Genomic DNA, 23,841 nt, shown 5'->3' on the forward strand with positions numbered 1-23,841 from the left:
TCCTCGCGCTGGGCTCAGCTCCCCTTTCCTCCTCCTCCTCGGCCGCCGCGCACCCGCGCGCCCGGAAGGAGGTCCCCTTCGCCCCCCATCTTCCTCCCGGGGCACTCTGGCCCCTTTCTCTTCCCTCCGCAGAGATGGAAGCACCACTTGTGAAAGTTGTTCCGAAAGGGGACGGGGGGCGCTGTAGAGCTAGGGGGCTCATGGCGGGGGGGGGCTGGGGGGCATCTGAGAAAAGTGTACTTGCAAAGATTGGGGTACACGTGTGGGTGTGGGGGGCGCGCAGGAGAGAAGGGAGACGAGGAGAGACAAGAGATTGGTGCGAAAAGAGGAGTTGTGAGTTCTGGAAAACCGCTCGGGGGGGACGCTGCGGTGCCTGCTCCCTGTGGGGTGCATTGTGCGCCTTCACCGGCAGCCCTACCCTGGCGAGCGAGGAGCGCTGTCACAGGCCCCAGCCTGTGAAGGGAATGGTGTCGGCTGCAGGAGCCCTTGCTCCTCGCCCACCCCCCTCCCAGGAGGCAAATGACTTGTTGAAACACGGGAGAAATCTCCGAGAAACACTCGCTGTCGGTCCCCCCAAGAAAGTGCACGGAGGCCCCTTTTCTGGTTCCTCCTCTCTCCCAGCCCAAATCTTGATTTTATTTATGTTCTCTGGGCCTTTGGGGGGAAGAGGGGGCTATGGTCAATTTTACAGTGGCTTTTAAGACCCAAAGGCAGGAATGGCTCCCACTCTCTTCATTCCCCAAAACACTGGTACAAGCTGTTTGCCCACAGGGCAGCTCCCCTGCTGGGCTGATGTGCCAGGGCTCCCGGATTTATCTGGGGGTCCCTCCTCGGTGGAGCTCCTCCACGGGCCATTCAGCAGCTCCCAGGAGGCTGATCCAGGCTCCTAGGCTAAATGTCACCTCCTCCTCACACTGGGATAAGGGAGCAGCCACGGGACCAGATGAATCAAGAGACCATTTCTTGACTCCGCCGCTGTTTTTCATAAATAAAACACTTAAAAAGAATGCCTGACTTCCCAAGAGAGTTCTCTGCCCCTTTGAACAATGTAACAATTCAAGTCCTTGTGCTCTAGACTTTCAAAACTAGTGGGACCTTAGCATGGGTGTACAACTTAGTAAAACAGATAAGAATACATTTGACAGTTTCTACTTTTCCCATCCTTTCCTTTCCTTTCTTTTTTTTTTTCTGAGAAAGCCATGGGTCTTTTGATGTGATGGTGCTGATACTGTTTGATGTGCTTCAATTTTTATCACCGTCATTATCATCTTTCCACCTTTAATACAAGGGATCATAACATGCACCACCTGCCTACCTCACAAGGATGTTGTGAGGATTACGTGCCAATGTTTGCAAATCTCAAAGATGAAAGCCTAGCTGTGTGTGAGAGAAGGGAAGACTGAGCAAGACCTTTATTTTGTGTTGGGCTTGCATCTCTCTGGGCCCACTTTGTTCCCAGTCTCTGGCTTGTCTCTGTTACTAGGTTTGGGTAGCAGATTATGAGTTGTTGGATTTGAATGCTGCTCAAAGGTCAGTCGTGTTTAAAGCAGGAACTTGATTTCCTCACGAATGTTGGGCAGTTGGAAATGATGTAAACAGCATAGTTGGCTGCTTGAGCAGAACATTAGCCTTGTCACCAAGAACACATACTAGGCAGTGTTTAGCTTTTCTATGTCTCCTAGTCATTGGATGCTTTTTTAGTCCATCCGCGAGTATTTGAAACAAGCAAACAACAGGAGAGAATGTTATGGATGGTGTGTTTATGAATAAGCACTGGGTGGGTAGTAATTGAAAAACGTTAAGGTCATTCATTACATGTTAGCAGAAAAATTAGGTAATATATTTAGTTAAATGATTACTTGATTCTGTTATTTAAAAAAAAAAAGAAGAAGAAGAAAACCAGAAGGCCAGCCAATAATTTGGTGTCCTCTTGACAGTCAAACTGATTCAATTTTTGTTTTCCAACTGGTTTTACTGGTGTTCGTATAAACATAGCCAGGGTGATGTCATCAGTCTAAAATGTGTTTTGCCAGTTTATTTTCCACATGTAGTGTCATAGATTTAAATGCTCGACCCTCAACTCTCAGCATAACATCCCGCCAGTGTCTGCTCCTTCATCGCCTTCTGCCTTGTCCTGTCCAGAGAGTAGGGTTCACTCTCTGTCTTTTTAGTTTTGCCCTGAGTGTGCTCACTTCTGGAAGAGAATAATAAAAACAACGGTAGATATTTGTCTTAGAGTGATTACATAGTGTGTGGCTATCTGCTTAAAGTAATGCAATGGGGGTGAGGGCCTTTTCTAATAATCAGGTGGCTGTGAGCTCCAGCTCAGAGACGGGCCCTTTGCCATCTGCACAAGGAATTTTCCCAGGCCACTTGTAAGGACTGAGCCTTGAGCAGCAGCATCTGTAGGTCCTGGTGATCATGGGAGAGTCCCTGGCGGGGGTACGGGGACAAGATACCCTCACCAGCATCAACAAGTATGTTAGAATATTCAGAGCTACTCATAATTGACTTTTGCCATGTCTATGGGGAAGAGGAAACTCAAGGGACGGAGTTCTCAGACACACGGCAAATCAGAGGCACACTTGGAACTCCTTTAAGTGTTCCATCACCAGCTCACGAGGCATCTCACATGCTCAGCAAGTGGTCTTTTCCCACAAACACTATTGATCCTAACTCAGAGCCTCTACAATTGGTCCCGTCTTTGAGTCAGAACCAGCCTTTTGCTCTTCCCCGGTAACTCCGAATCACGAGCACATTTTCTGGAATGGACTGTGCTGGCTACAAAGCTTGGGTGATCACCTTTGCTTGATTTTCTTAGGAGGGCGTTTTGGGTTTTAGTGAGCACGGGGTCGTGGACAGCTCCACAGCATTATTGCCGTGGGAGGTGCGAGGATCAGTGTCCTTTAATACCCGAGCTACAATTTGGTTTCCTAATCAGTCTTTGGGGAAACTGACTAAGGGTGTATGATCATGCAAGCCATTTACAATTTGGGGGAGTCCATGTCTTTTGGTTCTTGAAGAAAATGATAGTTTTAAGAAAGATCAGAGGAATGAAAACATTCATTCTGAACTGTGTTCAACTATGAATAAGGTTAAAAACATTTTACTACTGCTGCGTCCTCAGAGGATGGGAAATGTCACTGGGAATGAGCTTTTCCTGAAACTCGTTAGACGTCAATGCCCCGTCTGTGACACCATGGAATTGCCTGGAGTCTGGAAGACAGGAATGATGTCTAGTCATGACTTAACCCTTTTGAGCACCTAGCCCAGTGTTTTCAGTGTTTTGCCCCAGCAGGACTTCAATAGTCGATAAAGATCTTAAATCTTAAAAATCTTACACAGCTTCCTCAGAGACAGAGTTAACAAAAGTATTCTGAGGAGGAGTCCTTAGAGAGGGACATACGTATGAGTTACATTTTTACAGGACAGTGGTTTGAACAAACTCCATTTTGAAAATAAAGTGTGGTTCAGATATATTGCTAAGTGACATGCTTTTCTGAGATTCAGAAACTAAAGGTTACATCCCATTTTACACTCATGGCAGTTATCAAGGGAAACCGCTAAAATGTTTGTGAGCTTAGCATCCATTTGTTCATCTACCCAACACATATGGACCACTGCCAAATACAGATATATATGTACAATGATCCGAAAATAAGGATATATAAACCTGAGGATGGCCCAGCTTAACCATCCATTCACCCCGTGTCACACGTCTGTTTGGGGCACGGGGTTTGATAACAAGACTGAGGACTCTTATCACTGAAGGAAAATATGCGACCAACAGGGACAGGAGGCAATAAAAGAAGTCAGTAACATCTTGGCCTATACTTTCATGTGCCTCCAATAATATCCTTTCTTGTAGGGCTGGTTGCCCTGTATGTCTAACTGCTTTATCTGCTTAACGAGATTACTTGGCTCTTTGAGGGCAGGAAGAAAATTGGGTATTATGTTTGTATCTCCTCCCCCAGCCCCTCCGCAAGTCTTCCCATAATGGGCATTTGTTGGGCTGGTAGATGAGGCAGGATAAGATCAGACCATCAAGAAAGAGTCTTTATGAGGCCAACACTACCCTAAGCCGCCGCAGCGCACAACTACAGAAACAGGAAGACACAAAAACACTGGTATTCAATCCGAGCACGCCCTGTGTTGTTGTGGCACACATGGCAACGCTCAAACATGTTTGTCAAATGAGGGGCAGTGTGGCACACTTGTTAAGGAGCCAGATTCACTAGGCCTGAACCCCTCAGCCCCAGGACCTTGGGCAAGTTACTGAACGTGGCTGTGAGATGGGCATAACAGTAACGGATACCTGCACATAGTCAAGCACTATGTACGTGTACCCTAAAAAATAACTCACTGACAGTGATGACTCAGACCAGACCATACATTGTCAACGATGGTGGATTTGCCACCAAAGAGGGTGAAAATTGAGTTGGTGTGGAGAGGGTGTGAATTAAAAAAAAACAACTAACACAGTGGTTTGTGGATCTCAAAAGGGGCACAGTGCTTAAACAGGTGTAATGTATATCCACATTACCTACAATTTAACGGGGGTGGGGGCAATTAGGAATAAATGTCTAAAAGGCTCCTTGGGGACCAATAATGAAAAACGTTTGAGAAACAGTACTAGAGGAATAAAGTATCAGATTGGTCCTATTATAATTAATCATATATCAAACATTTACAATGACTGTATTTCTTTAATCCACTTGGTATGTTTTGATTATGTGAAACCAAATATGTTTTACTTCAGCTGACCATCTGGTATGGCATTCTACCATCTGATTACATCATCATAATATCACATTCAATATTGTTTGTCTTTGATTTAGATACTTTAACTATTACAAGTCTCTCTTTGCAGATGGGAAAACTAAGGCCAAAGAGATTAAGTGGTTTGCCTGAAGGTCATACAACTTTAGAGGGTAGGCTCCTTAAGAAGGTGCTATTTTCAGCTCTAATGCTATACCACCAAAAATAAACTCCTCTTACCTCTCAGAAGTAAAAGAGTTTCTTGAGTTAGATGTGTTTTGAGACATTCAAGCTAAAAAGGCAATGCCATATAGGCTCTCTGGACATTGGCTGCAACTGTCATCTGGATGGTTGGTGCTACAATTCGCTGTTTTACATGTAAAGTACCCAAACAGCCTAATTTCTAGAACAGATTATTGCAATCTGTAAAATAGGAGGGGTGAGCAGATGGTCATGTGCTGCCTGCTGCTGTGAGTCTCTGAACTTCTCAGCATCAGGACATGCCCAGCCCTTGCAGAACGTTTGCATCTGGGTTACTGTGTTTTCGGTTGTGTACGTGCAAGGCGATGAGCTGCGCAGGCACGGCTGTGCGCAAACACATTTCATCTTCCTAAAGCACAGGTGTCTAAAGCAGTGTTGAGCTTAAACAAAACAGTGCCCCGGGCCACCAACTTCAGCATCACCAAGTCCATACCGATGCCTAATTTCCATGTTGTGTAACACATCCTAATTCTCAAAAGGCTCCCAAATACATGGTCTCTTTTGATCTTCATGCACTTCTGTGAAGGCCAGAGGACGATCAGGGCTGTTCTGATTTAGAGATGCCAACTGGAGTTTCAGAGAGGATTACGATGTCTCGCTGAGATCTCCTCATGACACAGAATACTCCTCGATTTTGTATCTCCACGCACTGACAACATTACTTTTAGTTCTGTCAGGGCATAGCAGGTGCTAACTTAGAATCTGTTTATTTTCTTGTACAGAACGTGATGTCTTTGCTGCCCCTATCTGTATACAGACAGCAGGGGGAATCTTTTTTAAGAATAGACACAGCACTCAAAAGATCCATAGTTTGGTTAAAAATAAATTAATCATGGGGCGTTTGGGTGGCTCAGTCGGTTAAGCATCCAGCTTCAGCTCAGGTCATGATCTCTCAGTTTGTGAGTTCAAGCACTGCGTTGGACTCTGTGCTGACAGCTCAGAGCCTATATCCTGCTTCAAGTTCTGTTTCTCCCTCTTTCTGCCCCTTCCTCGCTCATGCTCTTTCTCTCCCTCTCAAAAATAAGTAAATATTTAAAAAAATTAAAAATCAATGATATTAATCTAGGAAAACTACAAGTATATATACATACAGTTTACTTTCTCATTATTTATTTCTAGATTTTCCATCTGCTTTAGCCTGGTGCCTAAATTAGTAGCTATTCACAGATTCTCGATTGGTTAGATGGAACCTAGTGTTTTGCTGTAATGGATCCACAGAGTCAAATGAAAAGCAGCAAACATGCTAGCCAATCATGCTGGAAACTGGATAAGGAGGTAAGAAACTGAGTCATCTATACCAACCAAGCTCATACAATAAGAAGTCAGCAGCCAGTCAGTTCATCCAGAACAAAACATCATGCTTAGGAAGGATTCTCTGGTTGTAAAAGTCTAACACTGACCAGCTGGTTGACCCCACATCAGTGGGGATGCCATCCAGCTGTGGGACAGGATGGCACCACTGAGGATGGCTGCGCAGTCGCCGTCACACGTGGTGTCTGCAGGTGGGGTCCAGGAGGTGATTGAGCTGAACAGTGGGGCTGTCATCCTTTAGGCTGGAACTTGCTTCTTTCAAGTTGGAACAAGAGAAGGGTTGAGTAATTCCAAAATAGTCAGAGGCGAAACAACTGAAATGCCAAATGAACACTCTCACACATGGAGAGGTGGGGTCTACCTGTGATGGGTGGGGAGGAGCCTTGGGGTTAGCCAGAGGATTCACAGCCATGAGTAGACTGAGGGCCCTTGAAGTCAGACTTTCCCAAAGTCACACATGCTGGGGAACGGCTCCAGAGCAGGGACAGTCTCCGGGTCCCCATCTCATCACAGAGCATCTTTCACTCCCACCTGGTGCTTCAAGTCTATATTTTCTCTCTCGCAATAATCAAAACTTGGAAAATAGGATCTTATGAGGCATTATGTTTGTTAAATTAATTATATTTGGGATTTCCTCATTAATGTATAATCTGCATAATCAATGCTTTCCTTCACAGCAACAATTCTGTCCTCGCTGCTTTTGGAGGTACCTTAGGTTCTTTCCTAGACCCAAATATTTTCTACTTCATGAAAAACTCCTAGTTTTTAAGCATGTAAGTTTCTCACATTGTAAACTAAGTGTTTGGACTTTTATCGGTGGTACCTGTGATTTCTTTTTTCTTTTTTGTCTCCACCATGGCAGCCGTCGACTTTGAGCCCCTCTGTGCAGGATGGCCGTTATGATTCTGTGAGGTGAGCCATGCCGTTGGGGAAAACTACTCCTGAAGAATTCATTCATGTCACATATCAGGCCTGGGGAGAGATGGACAAAGGAGAGAAATTAGAAGCTACACTTTGCTACATATTCTGCCATACCTTCCTAGATCCTCTGACTCATCTTTCTAATATTTTTTTTTTAATATTTTTTTATTTATTTCTAGGAGAGAGAGAGAGCGTGAGCAGGGGAGGGTCAGAGAGAGAGGGAGACACAGACTCCGAAATAGGCTCCAGGCTCCGAGCTGACAGTCAGCACAGAGCCCGACGCGGGGCCCGAACCCACGAACCGCGAGATCATGACCTAAGCGAAAGTCGGACGCTTAACCGACTAAGCCACCCAGGCGCCCCTCATCTTTCTAATATTTTAATGCAGAGTGAAATACAGAGACGTTTTCCTTGCCATTGTGCAACTGGAGAGTATGCCAGGACTTGGTAGCTCTCCAAGAACATGGCAGGTAGGGAAAGGGGCAGTGGTGGGTTCCATGCTTCACGGAGGAGAAGGTAAGACATTCCCAGCCCACACTGAATTTAACATGGTGCTATGTTGTCATCAATTCCATGGAAGCCACTGCAGTACACAGACTTCCTGAGACCTGATGCTTTCTAGAGGTGGGATGGCTTGCTAGAAGCCCTTTTGAAGAGGGCTGACCCCACATACTATATTCAAGCTTTTGCGCAGTGGCAGTGGCAGTATCATAGCCAATGAGGTTTACCCACATATTATATTCAAATTCAAAACTCAGGTTTAAAATCTTAGTCCAGTCCCCTGTACAAAATTTTGCACAGAAGACTCTCCATTCCCCACTCCCAAGTACACATCCACTCCCCTGCCACAGAGCAATGACCTTGCTGTGGAGCCCAAGTACTCGTGCAGGGCTGAGTCTGGCTGCAGGAGGTGGGTCTGGAGCAGGAGAGCCGTAAAGCACTATATAGACAACAGTAGTCATTACGACAACCACTAGAGGACAGGTCTACATATGCAGTTGTTCGGCTCCAGTGCTTTTCAAATCCTCATCTTCAAGTGTCCATTGATAGATAAAACAGATAAGGATGTGCTATATATACAATGAAATATTATTTGGCCATAAAAAAGAATGAAATCTTGCCATTTGCCACAACATGGAGGGAACCAGAAAGTATAAGGCTAATCAAAATAAGTCATTCAGCAAAAGACAAATCCCACGTGATTCTACTCATATGTGGAATTTAAGCAACAAAACAAATGAGCTAAAGTGGGGGGAATAAAGAGACAAACCAAAATCAGACTCTTAACTATAGAGAACAAACTGATGGTTACTGGAGGGAAGGGGGGTAGGCAGTTGGGATATGTAGGGGATGGAATTAAACAGTACGCTTAGCATAATGAGCACTGAGTAATGTATACTTGTTGAGTCACTATATTGTACACTGGAAACTAATATAACACTGTATTTGACTCTGGTGGAATACAAATAAAAAGAAACAAAATTAAAAAAACAACTCCTACTGTGCCCTTCCCCCCAAATCCTCATCTTGGATAATAAGTGATGCTGATGTAGGATTCCATTGCTGGTCAGGTCAACTCAAAAAGATAAGTTGGTGGTTAGGCATGTCTCTGACCAGACACTTTTGCACAAACAATCACTGAAATCCTATTGTAACAAAACAATTTGAAAACAAATAGCACCTCTCTACAATAAGTCAGAGAACAGGAACAACCTAAGAGAAAAGAAGAATAAGGAAAACAAACATAACTGAACCATCTTAGAATAAAGTTGATATACACAGAGAGTCAAACACAAAGAAAGGAAAACATTAAAAACCATTCTTCTTTGTTCAACAAATATTTATTGAGAACTGAGTCTTATTTCTCCTCTTACACATCCCTCAGATCTTAATTCAGATATCACTTCTTCCTGGTAGCTTTCCTGGACCTCAGACCATGGCCCACACAGCAGCCCTGACCTCGCTGAGTGATGTCAGTTCAAGTGACTCAATGGCTGTGGGAAGGCAGGGCCTAAGCCAGCATCCAGAACAAGCATGGCACAACTGTACATTAAATAAGGGTTTGGTGAATAACGAAAAGAATGCATACCATGTTCTGGATGTCTAGTTGAGTGCTGGGAGCTCACGGACAATGTCAAGTGTGTGTTGAAAATCATAACTTCTCCCGGACACATTCTGTTGATAACCTGATTTGGGGCAACATGAGACCACAGGAAATCTGGGAGGCCATGGGGAGGTAGGTGGGGTGGGCATATTGTTTTTAACTCTGCTCCTAACAGTTAATGCTGTTTCTCCATTTGCGAGATCAGGGTTCCCTCCCAGCACGGAGTCCTGTCCTGAAGGAGGAGCAGAAGAACTTTTATATCAACTGGGCTTTGCTGAGAGGAGAAAATGGAGCCAGAGGCGGTAACCCTAAAATTATTGGTTGATTTGCCAGCACTATGCTGTGTACTGTTCAAAAGCCACTGAAGGCATAGCTTATGAACCTGATCCTAAGAAATAAGTTCCCCAAAGGATATTACTTTTGGCATGAAGCAATGATGTTTTTATTCAGCATATTTAAGTTTGCAATCAAGGATATACCTGGTGAGGGCATGTGTGTGAGAGATGGAAAAAACATTACCCAGTGCTTATGATTGCTTGTCTAACACCTATCCTAGCCCTTTGATTTAGTATCAGCATCCTTGTGTTTGGGGTGGCAATTTGGTCAGCTGAAATCCTGCATTTCCCAGTTTTCCTGACAGAGTGGCAGTGAGTTTAAATTTACATCAGGTTAAGATCTAGGAAACTCCCGGGGCACCTGGGTGGCTCAGTCAGTTAAGCGTCTGACTTCGGCTCAGGTCATGATCTCAGGCTTGTGGGTTCGAGCCCCACGTCAGGCTCTGTGTTGACAGCTCAGAGCCTGGAGCCTGCTTCAGATTCTCTCTCTCTCTCTCTCTCTCTCTCTCTCTCTGACCCTCCCTCCCCTGCTCATGCTGCCTCTCTCTCTCTCAGAAATAAATAAAACATTAAAAAAAAAAAAAGATCTAAGAAACTCTCTCCATCCCTTTTCCTTCACATTTCCTTTCCGTGCTGAGCTCCAGCTACACCTGAATTAACTCATCCAGTTGTTCTCACCGGTGAGCGATGAGCTATTATTATCTCCATCTTACCCACAAAGAAACTGAGTACCATAGATTCCAAGGCTGGAAAGAGGCTGAGCCAGATTCAGATCCAGGCATTTCTGAGAGATTCTCTGCTCCTAACTGCAGGACCGTACTGGGCTCAACAAGGCCAGAGGTCAAAACTAGAGATTCAGAGAATAAGGGGGCTGAGGAGAGGTCAGGGAGAGCCCCATTAAAGAGGTGTGGGTGGAGCTGTGCCTTGATGAGTGAGGAGTTGAAGAGGTGTGTGCTTTTCCCTGGGAGATGGGCTAAGGCCCCGCCTGTCTGCAGGGCAGCAGGAACCAGGAGGACCCGGCAGAGCCATGCATAGACACAAAGGCTGCTGCAAAACTGGCCAGTGAGGAGGCAAGGGTCGGCCCAGGGGAAGATCTGGGCACACTCTTCCCCAGCCCATACTAGTGCCTCGTGATTCTCTGATGTGTCTGTGAACATTCACTGTAAAAGAGGTGAGGGCAAAGGTGAGATGCGTCAGGCATCCACGGGCACAAGGCGTTTTCTGTCTCTGTCCCTGCCTCCCTCTGCTCACATGCATACAGCAACACACGGGTGCCCCTCCCCCCCAACACATATGCATGCACCTACACATTTGCAAATACGTAATTTTTGAAAATTAAATCTCTGAAGTTACAAGTGTAGTCACACGTGTGTGGGAATTACCACTGGCAGATACACTCCTGATTTGAAAACCATCGGTTTCTTAAAATTTCCCATGAAGATCTACTACATTATACTTACGCCCTTTTCAAATACATGTGATAAGAGTGGAAAGAACCACACTGATACACATGCTGGCATATATTCCCTTTTTCTACAACAGTGGAGGCAGGGATTAGAAGTGCGGGCTGGGGGTCCTGGCAGACCGGTTTAGTTCTGACTCTAGCATCTGTGAGCCCTTGTGCAAACCAAGTCTCAAGGCTTCTTACCTGGGAAATGGCCATAATAGTAAAATAGTTACCTCTTGGTGCTGGCAAGTGGATTAGGGATGTGAATTATGTAAAGCACAGCTCCTGGTCCTCGGAGGAACCTCACTGATGTTCCTCTAGGAACCAAACGGGATGGGTCCAAGGGGCTGCATCTTGGGCTTCCTTCTTATATGCCCTCCCATGTGCTGGGCCTCCTATTATAACTATTGCTTAAACAGCCTAAGAGCCTTCTGCATCTACTTTAAGTCATGCTGTTGTTCAATGGGCATTTACTTAGTATCCACTGTATTTCAGACACCGTGTATATAAGTGCATCACTGCTTTCACTAGGAAAACCCAGAAGAGCATCAGGATTAGATGAAGGGTCTCAAAAATGATTCATTCCCCATCCTCTTCTCCCTAGTGCTGCTCTGGGTCATGCTCAGTGCTCATCTGACTTGGCTTCCTTCCTTCCTCTGTCCCATCCTCTCCAAAGATACCAGAGTGCCCTTATGTCCTCTGCCCTTATTCCCTAACAAAACAAGAATTGATCTCATAAACTCATTCACATTAAAATGCAAATAAGTCTGTAGTGTCAGCATTTAAACTGCAGATGAAACCCTGACCGAGAATGAAGCTGGAGAGGGGGAATTTCAGGCATCAGTTGGGAAGTACAGAGGACTATCCAAGAACCATCTTGAGTAACCACTTAAACCCAGAGCATCTCAGCTGGAAGTAGAGGGACATCCAGGTACCATCTTGCATAACCACCTTGACACCAGAGCATCTCAACTTTGCGAAACACTCGCATTGCCTGTGAGCTTCTGTGCTTGTATTTAAGAGGCTGCTCGCTCCCTTGCGCGGGTGTGAGTGAGGGAGTGGTGGAGATTTGTTTATTTTGAACTCCAGGGAAGCCAGATTTCTCATTGTGGCTCTGTTTGTAGGTGGAGTATTTGGTGACACCACTGGAGTGTCGTCTTCTGGTTCTGTTCTAACTTGTGAAAGCTATCTAGTTCTATTCCGTTTTCCACTTTATGTAATATACCTTCAGCAACTAGATTGCCTGAACCATGAATTGGGTTGCAAAAACCTTTCCCTTCCCATGTGATAGCAGAGAGGAAGACAGGGCTATAGTCACCATACATATTTAGTTATATTCATAGGCTTTTTAGCTTCTCCCGTGTAAGAAGGTTCTCTCCTCTCCTCTGCTTTTACCATCCCTTGGCCAGTCACGATGTCTCCTGTAAAGTACTCCTGAGGAAAGGCTTGACATACATGGCATAACCGAAAGCTCTACCTGGTTTTCATTCCATGGTTTGCTCAGAGCGCCATACCTTAGGTTCCCAGTGGCGATTTCTCTATCATCAGCAAGCTGAGATGGAGATTTCTGACTCCTGTTTTCTACTGGCCAGTGGTGTTTCGGAAGAGGTCTCCCATAACAGATGGGAAGCTGGTGCGTTTCAAGAGCTGCACAATGATCCTATCATTGAATATGCTGATGGTGCTCTATGTTGTCCAAGAGCACTTTATGAAATGGGAAAATGCAGATGACCCCTGGAAGAAGCATTTGTGTGAGTTTTTTCGGTGCCATGATGGACTTTGCAAGCTCTAGATGGATCTCAAGATGGGTTGAAGACCCCAAACGTGGTGATCGAGGGCTGGGACTGGGGTTTGCCTAGCCTGAAACCTAAGAAAATTACTCTGCTATTTCAGTATTAATTAAGGAAAATATAAAAGTCTATTTTTACTTGTAGAACTTGGTATGATGTTAGCTATAACAAATTTATTTGTAACCCATTATGAAAATTAGTGTACCTGGCTTAAATTAATAAATAAATAGGACACACTCTGAAAACAACTTCCTGTCACTTCCTTCATTTGGAAAGAGTTTGCCCTTTTGCAGACAAAAGCAGACATTTTCTTATCAGAGTTCCAAAATAATTTTTTACAATTTCTAGTCTTTTTGGATGCAAAGCTCTTTGAAGTTACAATAAGTAGAAATAAAAAGAAAACACAGTAAAATGAAAAACATTTTTCTGGATTGCAGTAAGCCTGGTGATTCTTTATGAGATAGGAAACCAAAGAAAAGTATTTTTGTGGGATTTTTTTTCCTACTGAGAGGTGGTCTGTCCGTGTTTATTTAAAATTTCCCCTTTGTTTATTTTCTGCTTTCAAAGCAGAACAATTTCTAGTAATCTGAAGATGTAGCATCTTCAGTTTATTCAGGTAATTTCAAGTGGACATAGAAGTTGTAGCAAAGGAGAAATGGAGTAGTTTAACTTTAACTCATTTGCCTTTGGGGGTTCGGTTTTACTTACAATCCATAAAATATGCAGCATGGCTAAAAGCTAGCCTGAAATTACGCACACAAAGAAAAATAATAATAACATTAAACGACATTGTATCTTACTACACAATGAAGCTATCTTCAGGCAGCTGCTGAACAATCAAGCATTGTGTGGGTGTGAGGCTGGGGAGTGCCCGCTTCATACACTCACGGAATACACATGGTAATATGAATAAACTGGAAGAAAACAAAACAGAACTGGACAAAGTTAATACGCCAGCCAGTTGACAGTCTCCCGTGAGCATTTTAGCACTAACATTCATACAAAGAGGGAGAATATTAAAACCATAGCTAGAGAACTAACTCCTTTTATGAAGTATATGAAGTGTAGATGGTGTCACTAGATTAGACAACATGGCTCTGTAAAAGTAAACTAAACCATCTGCTCGGCAAGCCCAGCGCACAGGGAGGCGTGACTGGGGCTTGTACGTGCATTGAATGAGCATTCAGTGCACTGATTTTCTATTGTCCCAACTTCAGTGATGGCATCGCTCAGCCTCAAGACGGATGACAAAAGGGATGTTCAATTAGGTAGCCCCGTGGTCGGGACTGGCTCAGACAAGGCAGGAAGGCTGTTGATCAGATGCTTAGGAAAAATTCTGATAATGTTTCTTGGTAGGCATTGGGTAAGATAATACCACTTATTCATTGATGGCAGTATGTGGCCCTGAGGCAGTACTCTCAAAGGGAGACCACAGACCCCTCCATGGTGAGCGACAGATTTTTCTTCTGCTGCATAAGTCTGTGAAGTCAACCGTGGTTTAGGCATTTTTTTTTTCAGTGACACTGAAAGTCATGGCCACATCTATAGTGACCCAAACTGGCCATGTTGACAGCTGTTTCTCAAACCCACATTGTAGCAGCAACAGTCTGAATGAGCAGTTGACAGCTGCTCCTAGTTTTAAAATCAGTTCATACTGGATCAGGTTGTTGAGGGAGGTCCAGTCAGTGTCAGGAATGTGTTGCTGTGTGATGGTAAACAATTGCGTGTCTGGGGGAAAGAGATGGGTGGGACTGGAGGTAAGAGCGTGGACTTGCGTGTGCCATGGACCGGGTTTCAAATCTTTACGGTAGCTGTGGGGCTTTGGTGCATTATCCAATCTCTCGAAAACCTTGTTTTCTCGTTTACAAAATGGTAATGACACAGTGCGGATCCCATGGCCTTGTGTGAGGATTAGCTGAGATGACACAGAAAAGCTCTGTGCCCCATGCCTGGCACCTAGTGAATGTCAATAAATGAGTGTTTAGTGGTAAGAACTGAGCAGCCTCCGAGATAAGCTGAGCAGATGAGTTCCTAACGGTGCTAGCCCGTGCCAGCATCCAGTCTGAGAGCACGCCGCAACTCTTCACGTCTTCCTTGAAATCTATTTGAATCACTAGTTGTGCAAGCTAGGGTCCTTGGCTGTGAAGCAATACAGACCCACTTTAGTTAATTTAAACAGAAGAGCATACAGCTGGTCTGATAAAAGCACGGTCACTGCTGTCACTGGGCCATAATGTGCAGATTGCTCTGTGAACACCTTTGACACTGGATGCTGGGAATGCCCACCAGAACTGCTGCCCTGTCCCCTCTGAAGTCGTGACTGACTTCGCCTGCTGGCCCCACCCGCAGCAGAATGGATTCCTCAGAAACTCTTTTTGTCACCATGAGCTCCAGCTACAAACCCGGAGCAGGTGAGCTGGAGTGGCACCTCCTGAAGTCACTCTCTGGGAAAAGATGGGCTCTTCTTATTCAGGCTCTCTGAACTACTGCCCCCTAGGGGCTGCCCAGTTCTGTGGTGGGGATCCAGTCCATTCCAGGATCTGGGAGCCATGGCTCAAGAAGAGATGTTTGAGGCCTGGATGGTGGCTGGGCTCTGGATATTTCAGCCCACCGGTCTGTGATGGTCGCAGTCTTCTCTAAAGCTCAGAAGGTGGGAACTGGTGAGTCTCCTTGCAGAAGGCGTCCAGGGGGTTAATTGACAGAAAACACAGTGAGAACAGAAAGCAAAGTGTTGGAATGTGAATACGGAAGAAGATATCGCTGAATTTTGAGAAGGGAGGTCAGCCGAGGGAAAAGGCTCAAAATGAGCATATCGCTGCCTACACTCCCGCACAGGGGGTGAGCCCCTGGGTTGCAGGGAAGTCAGCCCAGCCTATGCCTTGTCGCTCGGCTCCAGCGTGGGCTGTGTCCCAACCCTGTGGACCAATGAGGTTTGAAGAAGCTCATCGTGCCTCTACCAGGTGCTCATGGAACTGGTGAGTCTCCTACTTGAGAAGAGCCAGGAAAACCCATGAAAGATCAGCAATGCCTTCTCTACTCCCAGGTCCATGACATAGAGGGGAAAGAGTTACCAACATCAGCTTTCTCCAGATATAACTGGCAGGGATTGATCTGACATCGTATAACATAGTTATACTTTCGTCTATTCCCAGACTTCAGAATGGACACAGGAGCACGGGCTACACAGCTATGATTGGGGAAGCCCCAGATGGTGATTTCCCAAGTGGTCCAGGTCCACTTCCTGCCTCATGAGGGCACAGGAAGAAGATAGCAGCATCTGTACTTACTTTTATTCCTGTGTGAAATAGGAAAAACATGAAGGCTTCCTAACTTTTCATACAGAGGCTGACCATCACCTTCATTTGGTCTGTGTATCAAGCGGTCTCAGGTCTCAAAGGCGCGGCCCTAACAGGACCCTCACAGGTGCTGGCTGTGGCCCCACTGCGGCAAGGCAGTTCACATCCTCGGGGTCTTAGCTTTGCTGTTTTCACAAACTAAGAACTTCATTTATTTATTTATTTATTTATTTATTACTTTGAAAGAGCGAGAGTAGGGGAGGGGCAGAAAGAGAGGAGAGAGCAAGAGAATCCCAAGCAGGCTCCACACTTTCATTGCCGAACCTGACGCAGGGCGTGAACTCACAAACCTCAAGATCATGACTTGGAGCAAAATCAGAAGTCAGATGCTTAACCGACTGAGCCACCCACAAACTAAGAACTTTAGATGGGGAATGTTCATAAAACTTTGTAATAAGATTGTGAGTTAGCATAACTTTTGTATCATCCTGAGGTTTACTGTTAGTCACATGGGAATGTTTTAGGAGAGTCATCTATTATAAAATAAGTAACATCTTTTTTTCTTATTAGTAAGGGACAACATGCTTCAGAAATTCTGACCTTTGCATTGACAATAAGTCCATGCCAGTGGAAAGCTACCTAGGAGAGTTTGGGGGAAGGAGCAGGTGGGAGGGGGATGAGGGAAGGGATCTGTTGAAAAAGCAAGGCTCAGAAATAAGCAATCACAGGGAGCCTGGGTGGCTCAGTCAGTTAAGCGTCCGACTTCCGCTCAGGTCATGATCACACAATTTGTGGGTTCGAGCCCCGCGTCGGGTTCTGTGCTGACAGCTCAGAGCCTGGAGCCTGCTTCAGATTCTGTGTCTCCCTCTCTCTTTGACCCTCCCCTGCTCGCGCTGTCTCTCAGAAATAAATAAAACATTAAAAATTTTTAAAAAAATAAATGAGAAAGAAACTGGTTTTTGAAACAGACTATTGCTACCCCTCAAATATTGAAAACATATCTTTGCAATTGTTTCAAGCATTATATGACTTGTTGCTGAAATTGTGGAAGCACCCTCATGTCTCTATGGCTAAAAGGCTTGGGAAGAACATTTAAACTACTCAATTTCATGCCCAAACAAACATTCAAGCGCAAAACTTTCTGATTCGTTTGCAATGAAACAAAACAGTTCAAAGTCATGACTGACATAAGAAAATGAAAATTGTTCAACAGTTTCAATGGAAACTCTGATAAAATTGGTAGATAGGAATGAAAAATGAGTGTCATGATTTAAAACACCCAAGCAATACAATGTTTCTTCCATTTGGAACCCTGTAATTTGAGTATTGCCTGCTTTAGCCATCAGAGCTATTATGGCAAAGAATGAAGATAACCATTTAACCCTCTTTATCACAAAGTATCAAAGCAAGATTTTCAAGGTTTTTTCAAGGGAGCATAGTCAATCACAAAGCAAAACGATAGTGTTTAATAGTGTTAATATTATTTAAGACACTGTTTAGTCTGTCCTTAGTTCATCCTTTTGAAAATCATACTATGTATGCTTTATTAAGGATGTAGCAGTAATGCATTTTTTTGTTAACTGATAGGCATATAAGATCAAAAATATGGGGATGCCTGGGTGGCTTGGGGAGTTGAGCGTCTGACTTCAGCTCAGATCATGATCTCATGGTTCATGAGTCCAAGCCTTGCATCAGGCTCTGTGCTGACAGCTCTGAGCCTGGAGCCTGCTTTACATCCTCTGTACCCCCCTCTCTCTGCCCGTCCCTCACTCATGTGCCTCTGTGCTCTCCTCTCTCTTAAAAATAAATGAACATTAAATTTTTTTTTAAAAAAGATCAAAAATGTTAAGAGACCTCAGCCCTAGATGTTTCATAAAATTGGCAGAATGAGATCCCTTCCTATAGACAAAGCAAATGGAAGATAATCTTCTTTCCATTGGTTAGAGGCGTGTACCATCTAAAGCTAAACTTAAAACCTCAAAGGTTTACTGAACTGTGCTACTTTTGTGTCTGAAATAAAAAGTAAGGACAAAGTTGAGAGTACTTACTGGAGAAAATGTGTATAATTTTACATGTTTAACTATTTATAAATATGTCAACTATTCAATTTTTTAAAACATTACCTAAATAAGGGTCCAAAATAGCTGATAGTGGCAGATTAAAAATGATAATAATACAGACGTGATTGTATTTTTCCTAAAGTAAAAGGAACTTTAGCCTGTTTAATTTCTATTTATCTTAAAAATACTTATTTTTAGCTTCTAATTTTGATACATTTTAGATAATGGTGTACTAAATATCAGTCTTTTTTTTAAGGATTCTTATAAATAATGTGGTCTAAAGTGGAAGCTTCGGGAATATTTATGCCACATTTACTTCATCGAAAAGATTGATATATTCTATAGTTTCAGTGAAATCTACTTATCTTAATTTAGCTCTTCATGGTTAGCATTTTACTTGATTTTAGTTAAAGAATCCCATGGAGCTGGTAATGCAGCAGCATCTGGATTTTTGGTCTATTTACCTGTTTACTTTTGATCCATCAAACCTAGTTTTCCATCACTTCCAACTAGTTTCTCATTAATCACCACCCACATGTTATATATCTCTATGCCCTTTTCACATCATGTTTGTGAATGCAGCCAAACTGGGTAACCCTGAAATATTCGGTCTGTTCAGCTCCTACACACAAAGCTAAGTTAAAAAGGCAATATAGTACAAGATAATATCTGTTAGGAATTTACAATAGTTATTGAACAATTACTAAAATAGCCGATCTATCAAGCAATTATAATGAGCCAACCACTGTTTCAGCAATGAACAAATAAACAAATGAGTCAAAAAGCTCATTCGAGCCATCATAAATCCAGGACGTTTTCTGTATGAACTCTATTGTAGGTAATTACATGATTGCATATGGTTTTGTTTTGTGTCTATTCATCAAAAATGGCACAGATAAGCTCTTTCAACAAATATCAATGAACATGGGTCAAGCCGAACAAATTTCAAACAAAATCTCCAACATTGCTACTAATGGATTTAGGATAATTTTTAAATGAATTTTTCATATTACTGCCTTAAAAACTTTCCACTTAATATTGACCCTAAATTCTCTTAGTCCTTCAGAAATCCAGGGCCCTGGCAAAGGATTTGCTTCCTATTGAGTATTGGGGAAGTCTTGCCCCGATTGTTTCCAGATGTCTCTCCCTAACCCATACCAGCAACTCTGGAACATGTGCACTTGTTTGGGGGAGGGAATAATCCTTTTGAATCAGAATCTGTTTTTCCAATGTTCAGTGTATGAAACTGGACCATTAAAACTTGGACATTTGATGTGGTCCAAATTGCATCTCTTCTTCTTATGCATTTGATGGATGTTAATTAGTTGTTTTAGGTTTTCTTCTAATGATTTACTTTAAAAAAAAATCTTCCTTAATGTATACTCTTTCAAGACAATGCTATATAAAACATACATCTCAAATGCCACATGTGGTTTGCTGAAAACAATTATGTTTCTTCATTGAAAGGTTTTTTTCTTTCTTCTTTTTTTTCATAGTTTCACTGAGTCTTAAAATGTCAAGTAAAAATGCTAGGGGAAAAAAATCAGTTACATTATATTCAGATGAACAAATAACAAGTTGCCTCAAAAGGCAGAACTATTTGTTTGACCACAACGTACAAATATCAATATCAATGTAAATGCACACACGCATATGCTTAAGTGTGTGTTTAGATATACATCTTCAGACACCAAATGGCAATCATAAACTTTGAAGATTAAGTCTAGCTTAAAAAACAAAAAGAAAAAAAAACTATAAAGGGGAAGAAAGCTTTGAAACATGTCTGTAAACCATGTGAATTGCATTTAGGTTTTTCAAAGAGAATTGAAGGCTTTTAATTTCAACAGAAGTAAATTGCTGTCATTATTAATAGCAGACATGTGGCAGTGTTTTTAATTGAGACCAAAAGTGTGGGTTCTTCAGAGTACAAAGACAGTGCAAACTCAGAGGCTGTGAAATATTCAAAATCAATTTTTAGTTCCCAAGAGGTTTTTTTTTAAGGCCTAAAAATTCAGTGTGCAGCCGTAGAGCTCAAGGGATAAAATATTTTGAAAAGTAGTGATAATCCTTTGAGCAGGAAAAGAATGTCTCTCATTGAGATGAAATGAGAGCAGCCAAGAATTGTGGCTTTTAATGAGAATTAGGGCAAAATTTACTCATACAGGTGAACACCTGCTTCTTTGTCATTCTCTGACATTCCTTTTCCTACTTCCCTACAGCACGGTTTGACTTAGGGAACTAAATATAATTTAGCAAGTCTGTTCCCTTAATAAAAGAGTTAATAAAACTGCCAAAAACTTATAAACATAGACTAATGTTACCTAGAAAGCACCAGAAAGTGGCAGTGCTACCTTCAAAGAACTTGTAATCTGACTGGGGAGGGAGATAGGTCAGCAAATAATTGCAGTTTGGTGTGATAAGTACAATAATACAAATATGAACTGGCCGCCTGGTCATATAGAGCAGGGGTTTGGCAAAGCTACTTGGGTGGGGCTCTTGCTCAGGAAAGGTTTCTGAAGCAGCAGTTCTTATACTTCAGGAAGCGTCAAAATCCCTTGAAGGGCTTGTTATAACACAGATTGCCAGGCTTCACCCCATAGTTTCTGATTCAATAGGTCTGGGGTGGAGGCGCAAGGATATACATTTCTGACATGTTCATAGCAGATGCTGAACCTGCTACTTTTGGGCCCACCTTTTGAGAACCACTATCCCAGAGGATGAGGTTCTTGTCCGGGTTTCGTAGGAGAAAGAGAGGATCATTCTAGGCTTACAAAATACCTCTGGGGAGGTATAAATAGCCCTTAGAGCTATAGAGGAAGGCCCCAGTAGGGATACCAATCCTATTGGTTATTGAGTGACTGAGAGGTTCCCCAGGATTCAGGACTAAAACCAAGACAAACCTGGGTGAACTTAGACGGTTGTTCTCTCGGGAACAGCAAGGGATGAAGCCAGACAGGTGGGCATAACTCACACCCCGATCTTCTTCCTTGAAGCCAAGTCATAGGGCTTTAACTCCAACCGGGAAGCCATGACACCCATCAAAAGGACCTTCAGCAGAGGAGAATCATAATAAGGTTTATGTTTTAGAAAAATCACTTCAAAAGTCTCATGAATGTTCTCTAGTAAAAGAGGGAGGGATGGAGGGCAGGCAGGGAGGAAGCTGCTGTAGTGAATTCAGGGAGTCCAGTGAGAACCAGCATGACCTAAGGCAAGGTGTATGAGGGGTGACAGATGAGGGGGCAAGATGCCAAATATGCTAGTAGACAGAAGCACTGGACCTGCTGTCCTGGCTCCTAGGCAATGAAGACTGGAGGGTGGCTCCCAGGTTTGTGGGTGGGGGCTGAGTGGATGGCGCTGATAAACAGAGAGTCATTTCTTAGATGGGGAGAGGAGACTGAATGTTTAAACAATTGGCCAAGCCTACAATGTCCACTAGGGGAGGAGCCACACCACCTCTTTGTTCACAAAGTGTTTACAGTGACTTTGACATCCTCCTAGTGGAGTGGATATAGCATTCGTCATGGTCTTTAAGGAGCACGAAGATGGGAGTAGAAGTGAGAAGCTGCTTCAGCAGCTGCGCCCAGAACACTCTCTACTCTTCGACTTCCTTTAAGGAAGCCATCTTGCCCCTTCAGGGAACACCGTTTACAACACTCCGTTTGTGGCTCTATTACTCCTAATCTGACCCAGTGCGTGCTGGTTTGTTCTAATCTTTGTTCCAAGTTTCGCATCAATGAGGCAGTGTGCAGACTCGGGCTTTGTCAAGTCTTTGGGTGTACACTAAAGTGACTAATATTGGTTTTTAAATGAATTTCTATTGCACAGAATTAATCCCTTCTCCATTTTTGGCCCACTGTGTAATAGTGCTTCCAAAAACAATCTTTGTGAACCATGTTGACACAGTGGGAGTGTTTCAAGGCTGCCTGAAGAGCACCTTCTACTTAACATCACTGCTAATTGGAAATAAATCCCAAGTTTCAGCGTGAGTCAGCAGCTTAATAGGAGTTCAGTGCAGTCTCTATACCACTGCTGTACAAACAGAGGCCAAGCAGGCTTTTTGCCTTTGGCTAGGGTTAACCAGTTTAAAATTCAGAAGCAGGTGAGGGTCTTGGAAAGAGCTGTGTGTACAGAGTGACCAGCATGGATATATCACCTCCCCTGATCAAAAGGAGATCAGCACTTGCTACCTAAACAGACTTTTTCTAGTAGCTCGTAGGCATCTTTGCCTTGGCTTATTTCAAGGGGTGTGTTCTACAGTTTCAACAGAGGCAAGGCTGGCTGGAGATAAGAGAAAGTGTGAAGACCATGAGTTGATCTTTGGGGCTTAATTATACATCTCCCTTCTCTACAAACACCCCTCCTTTCAAGGTTACACTTTGCCCCACTTGCAATGGAGTCTCAGATGTCTCCTGCCACTCCCAGGCTATTGTGGGATTCTGCCCAAGTCAGTCTCATTCAGGCCATGCCTAATATTAAGCCTTATGACTACACTTCTGGGGGTCCTAAATGGGCAACTTGAACCTGTAACACGAGCCAGTGGCCTCCCAAAGAAGAGTCTGGCAAACAGCTCTTGCCCAAAGAAAATTACTCAAATTTCCCCATCTCAAATTTATTCTTCCATCCTATCTGTCCCTTACTTAGTTCTTCAGTGATCACAGTTCTCAAACTGACCTCCTTTCATAACATATTCAGTCTTTGGAGTCTCTGCTTTGCAGACACCTATTGCTTGGCAAGTTCTGCTTCTGCCCATCAACTCTGCTTTCTTCCATCCTCAGTCCCCCAGGTACCTGCTGATCTTGGGTATGGCTTTTCCCCGCTCAGTTCAGGCTTCCAGCAAACATCTGTCATCCCCTCGGACCTTTGTCTTTCACCTGCCAGCAGGCTGATAAAAGATTTGATAAATGAATTCATGTGGATGTAACCATAACTGATAAGGCAAATGGATGATAGTTTTTGAAGGGCTGGTGTCATTTTGTGCCCTTCAAATTACACAATATAGGCAAGTGTCTTCTCTACTTGTCTTTAAGGTTAGTTCTGTACTCAGAACTGATTATCGGTGTTAATTTTTTACCCCCTGAGGCTAACTGACTTTTCTTCAAGAATGACTACTTTATCCTTTTCGTAAAAATGGTTCATAGTTGCTATAAAAATCTAAGCAATGCAGAGAAATATAAAGAAAGAAAAAAATCATCCTAAAGAATCCTCATCACAAAGAATTAAGTATTGTTAGCATTATGTGAACAAATTTCCAGCAATCTTTCTGGGAATATATGTAAATCAAAACATAGACAGACTTACAACATTGTTTCATAAATGTGAGATCATGCTGTGCATTCTATTTTTAAAAAAGGAATGAAAAACAATTTTTCTTAAAGTAAGCACAAATGTATGTAAAATAATGGGATTTCAGGATCTCAGGTCAATTTGTTTCTCCACGAAAGAGTCTTTCCTGAAGAGATTCTTCTATGATTGATGAAAAAGATCAAGAAAAAATTAAACAGCAGGAGGCATTTGTTGTTTTAAAGTACATTTCATGTGTAGATGTGAAAAGTGGGATA

Source organism: Crocuta crocuta, unplaced genomic scaffold (assembly GCF_008692635.1).
Source record: "Crocuta crocuta isolate KB4526 unplaced genomic scaffold, BGI_CrCroc_1.0 scaffold26, whole genome shotgun sequence".
Classification (NCBI taxonomy): domain Eukaryota; kingdom Metazoa; phylum Chordata; class Mammalia; order Carnivora; family Hyaenidae; genus Crocuta; species Crocuta crocuta.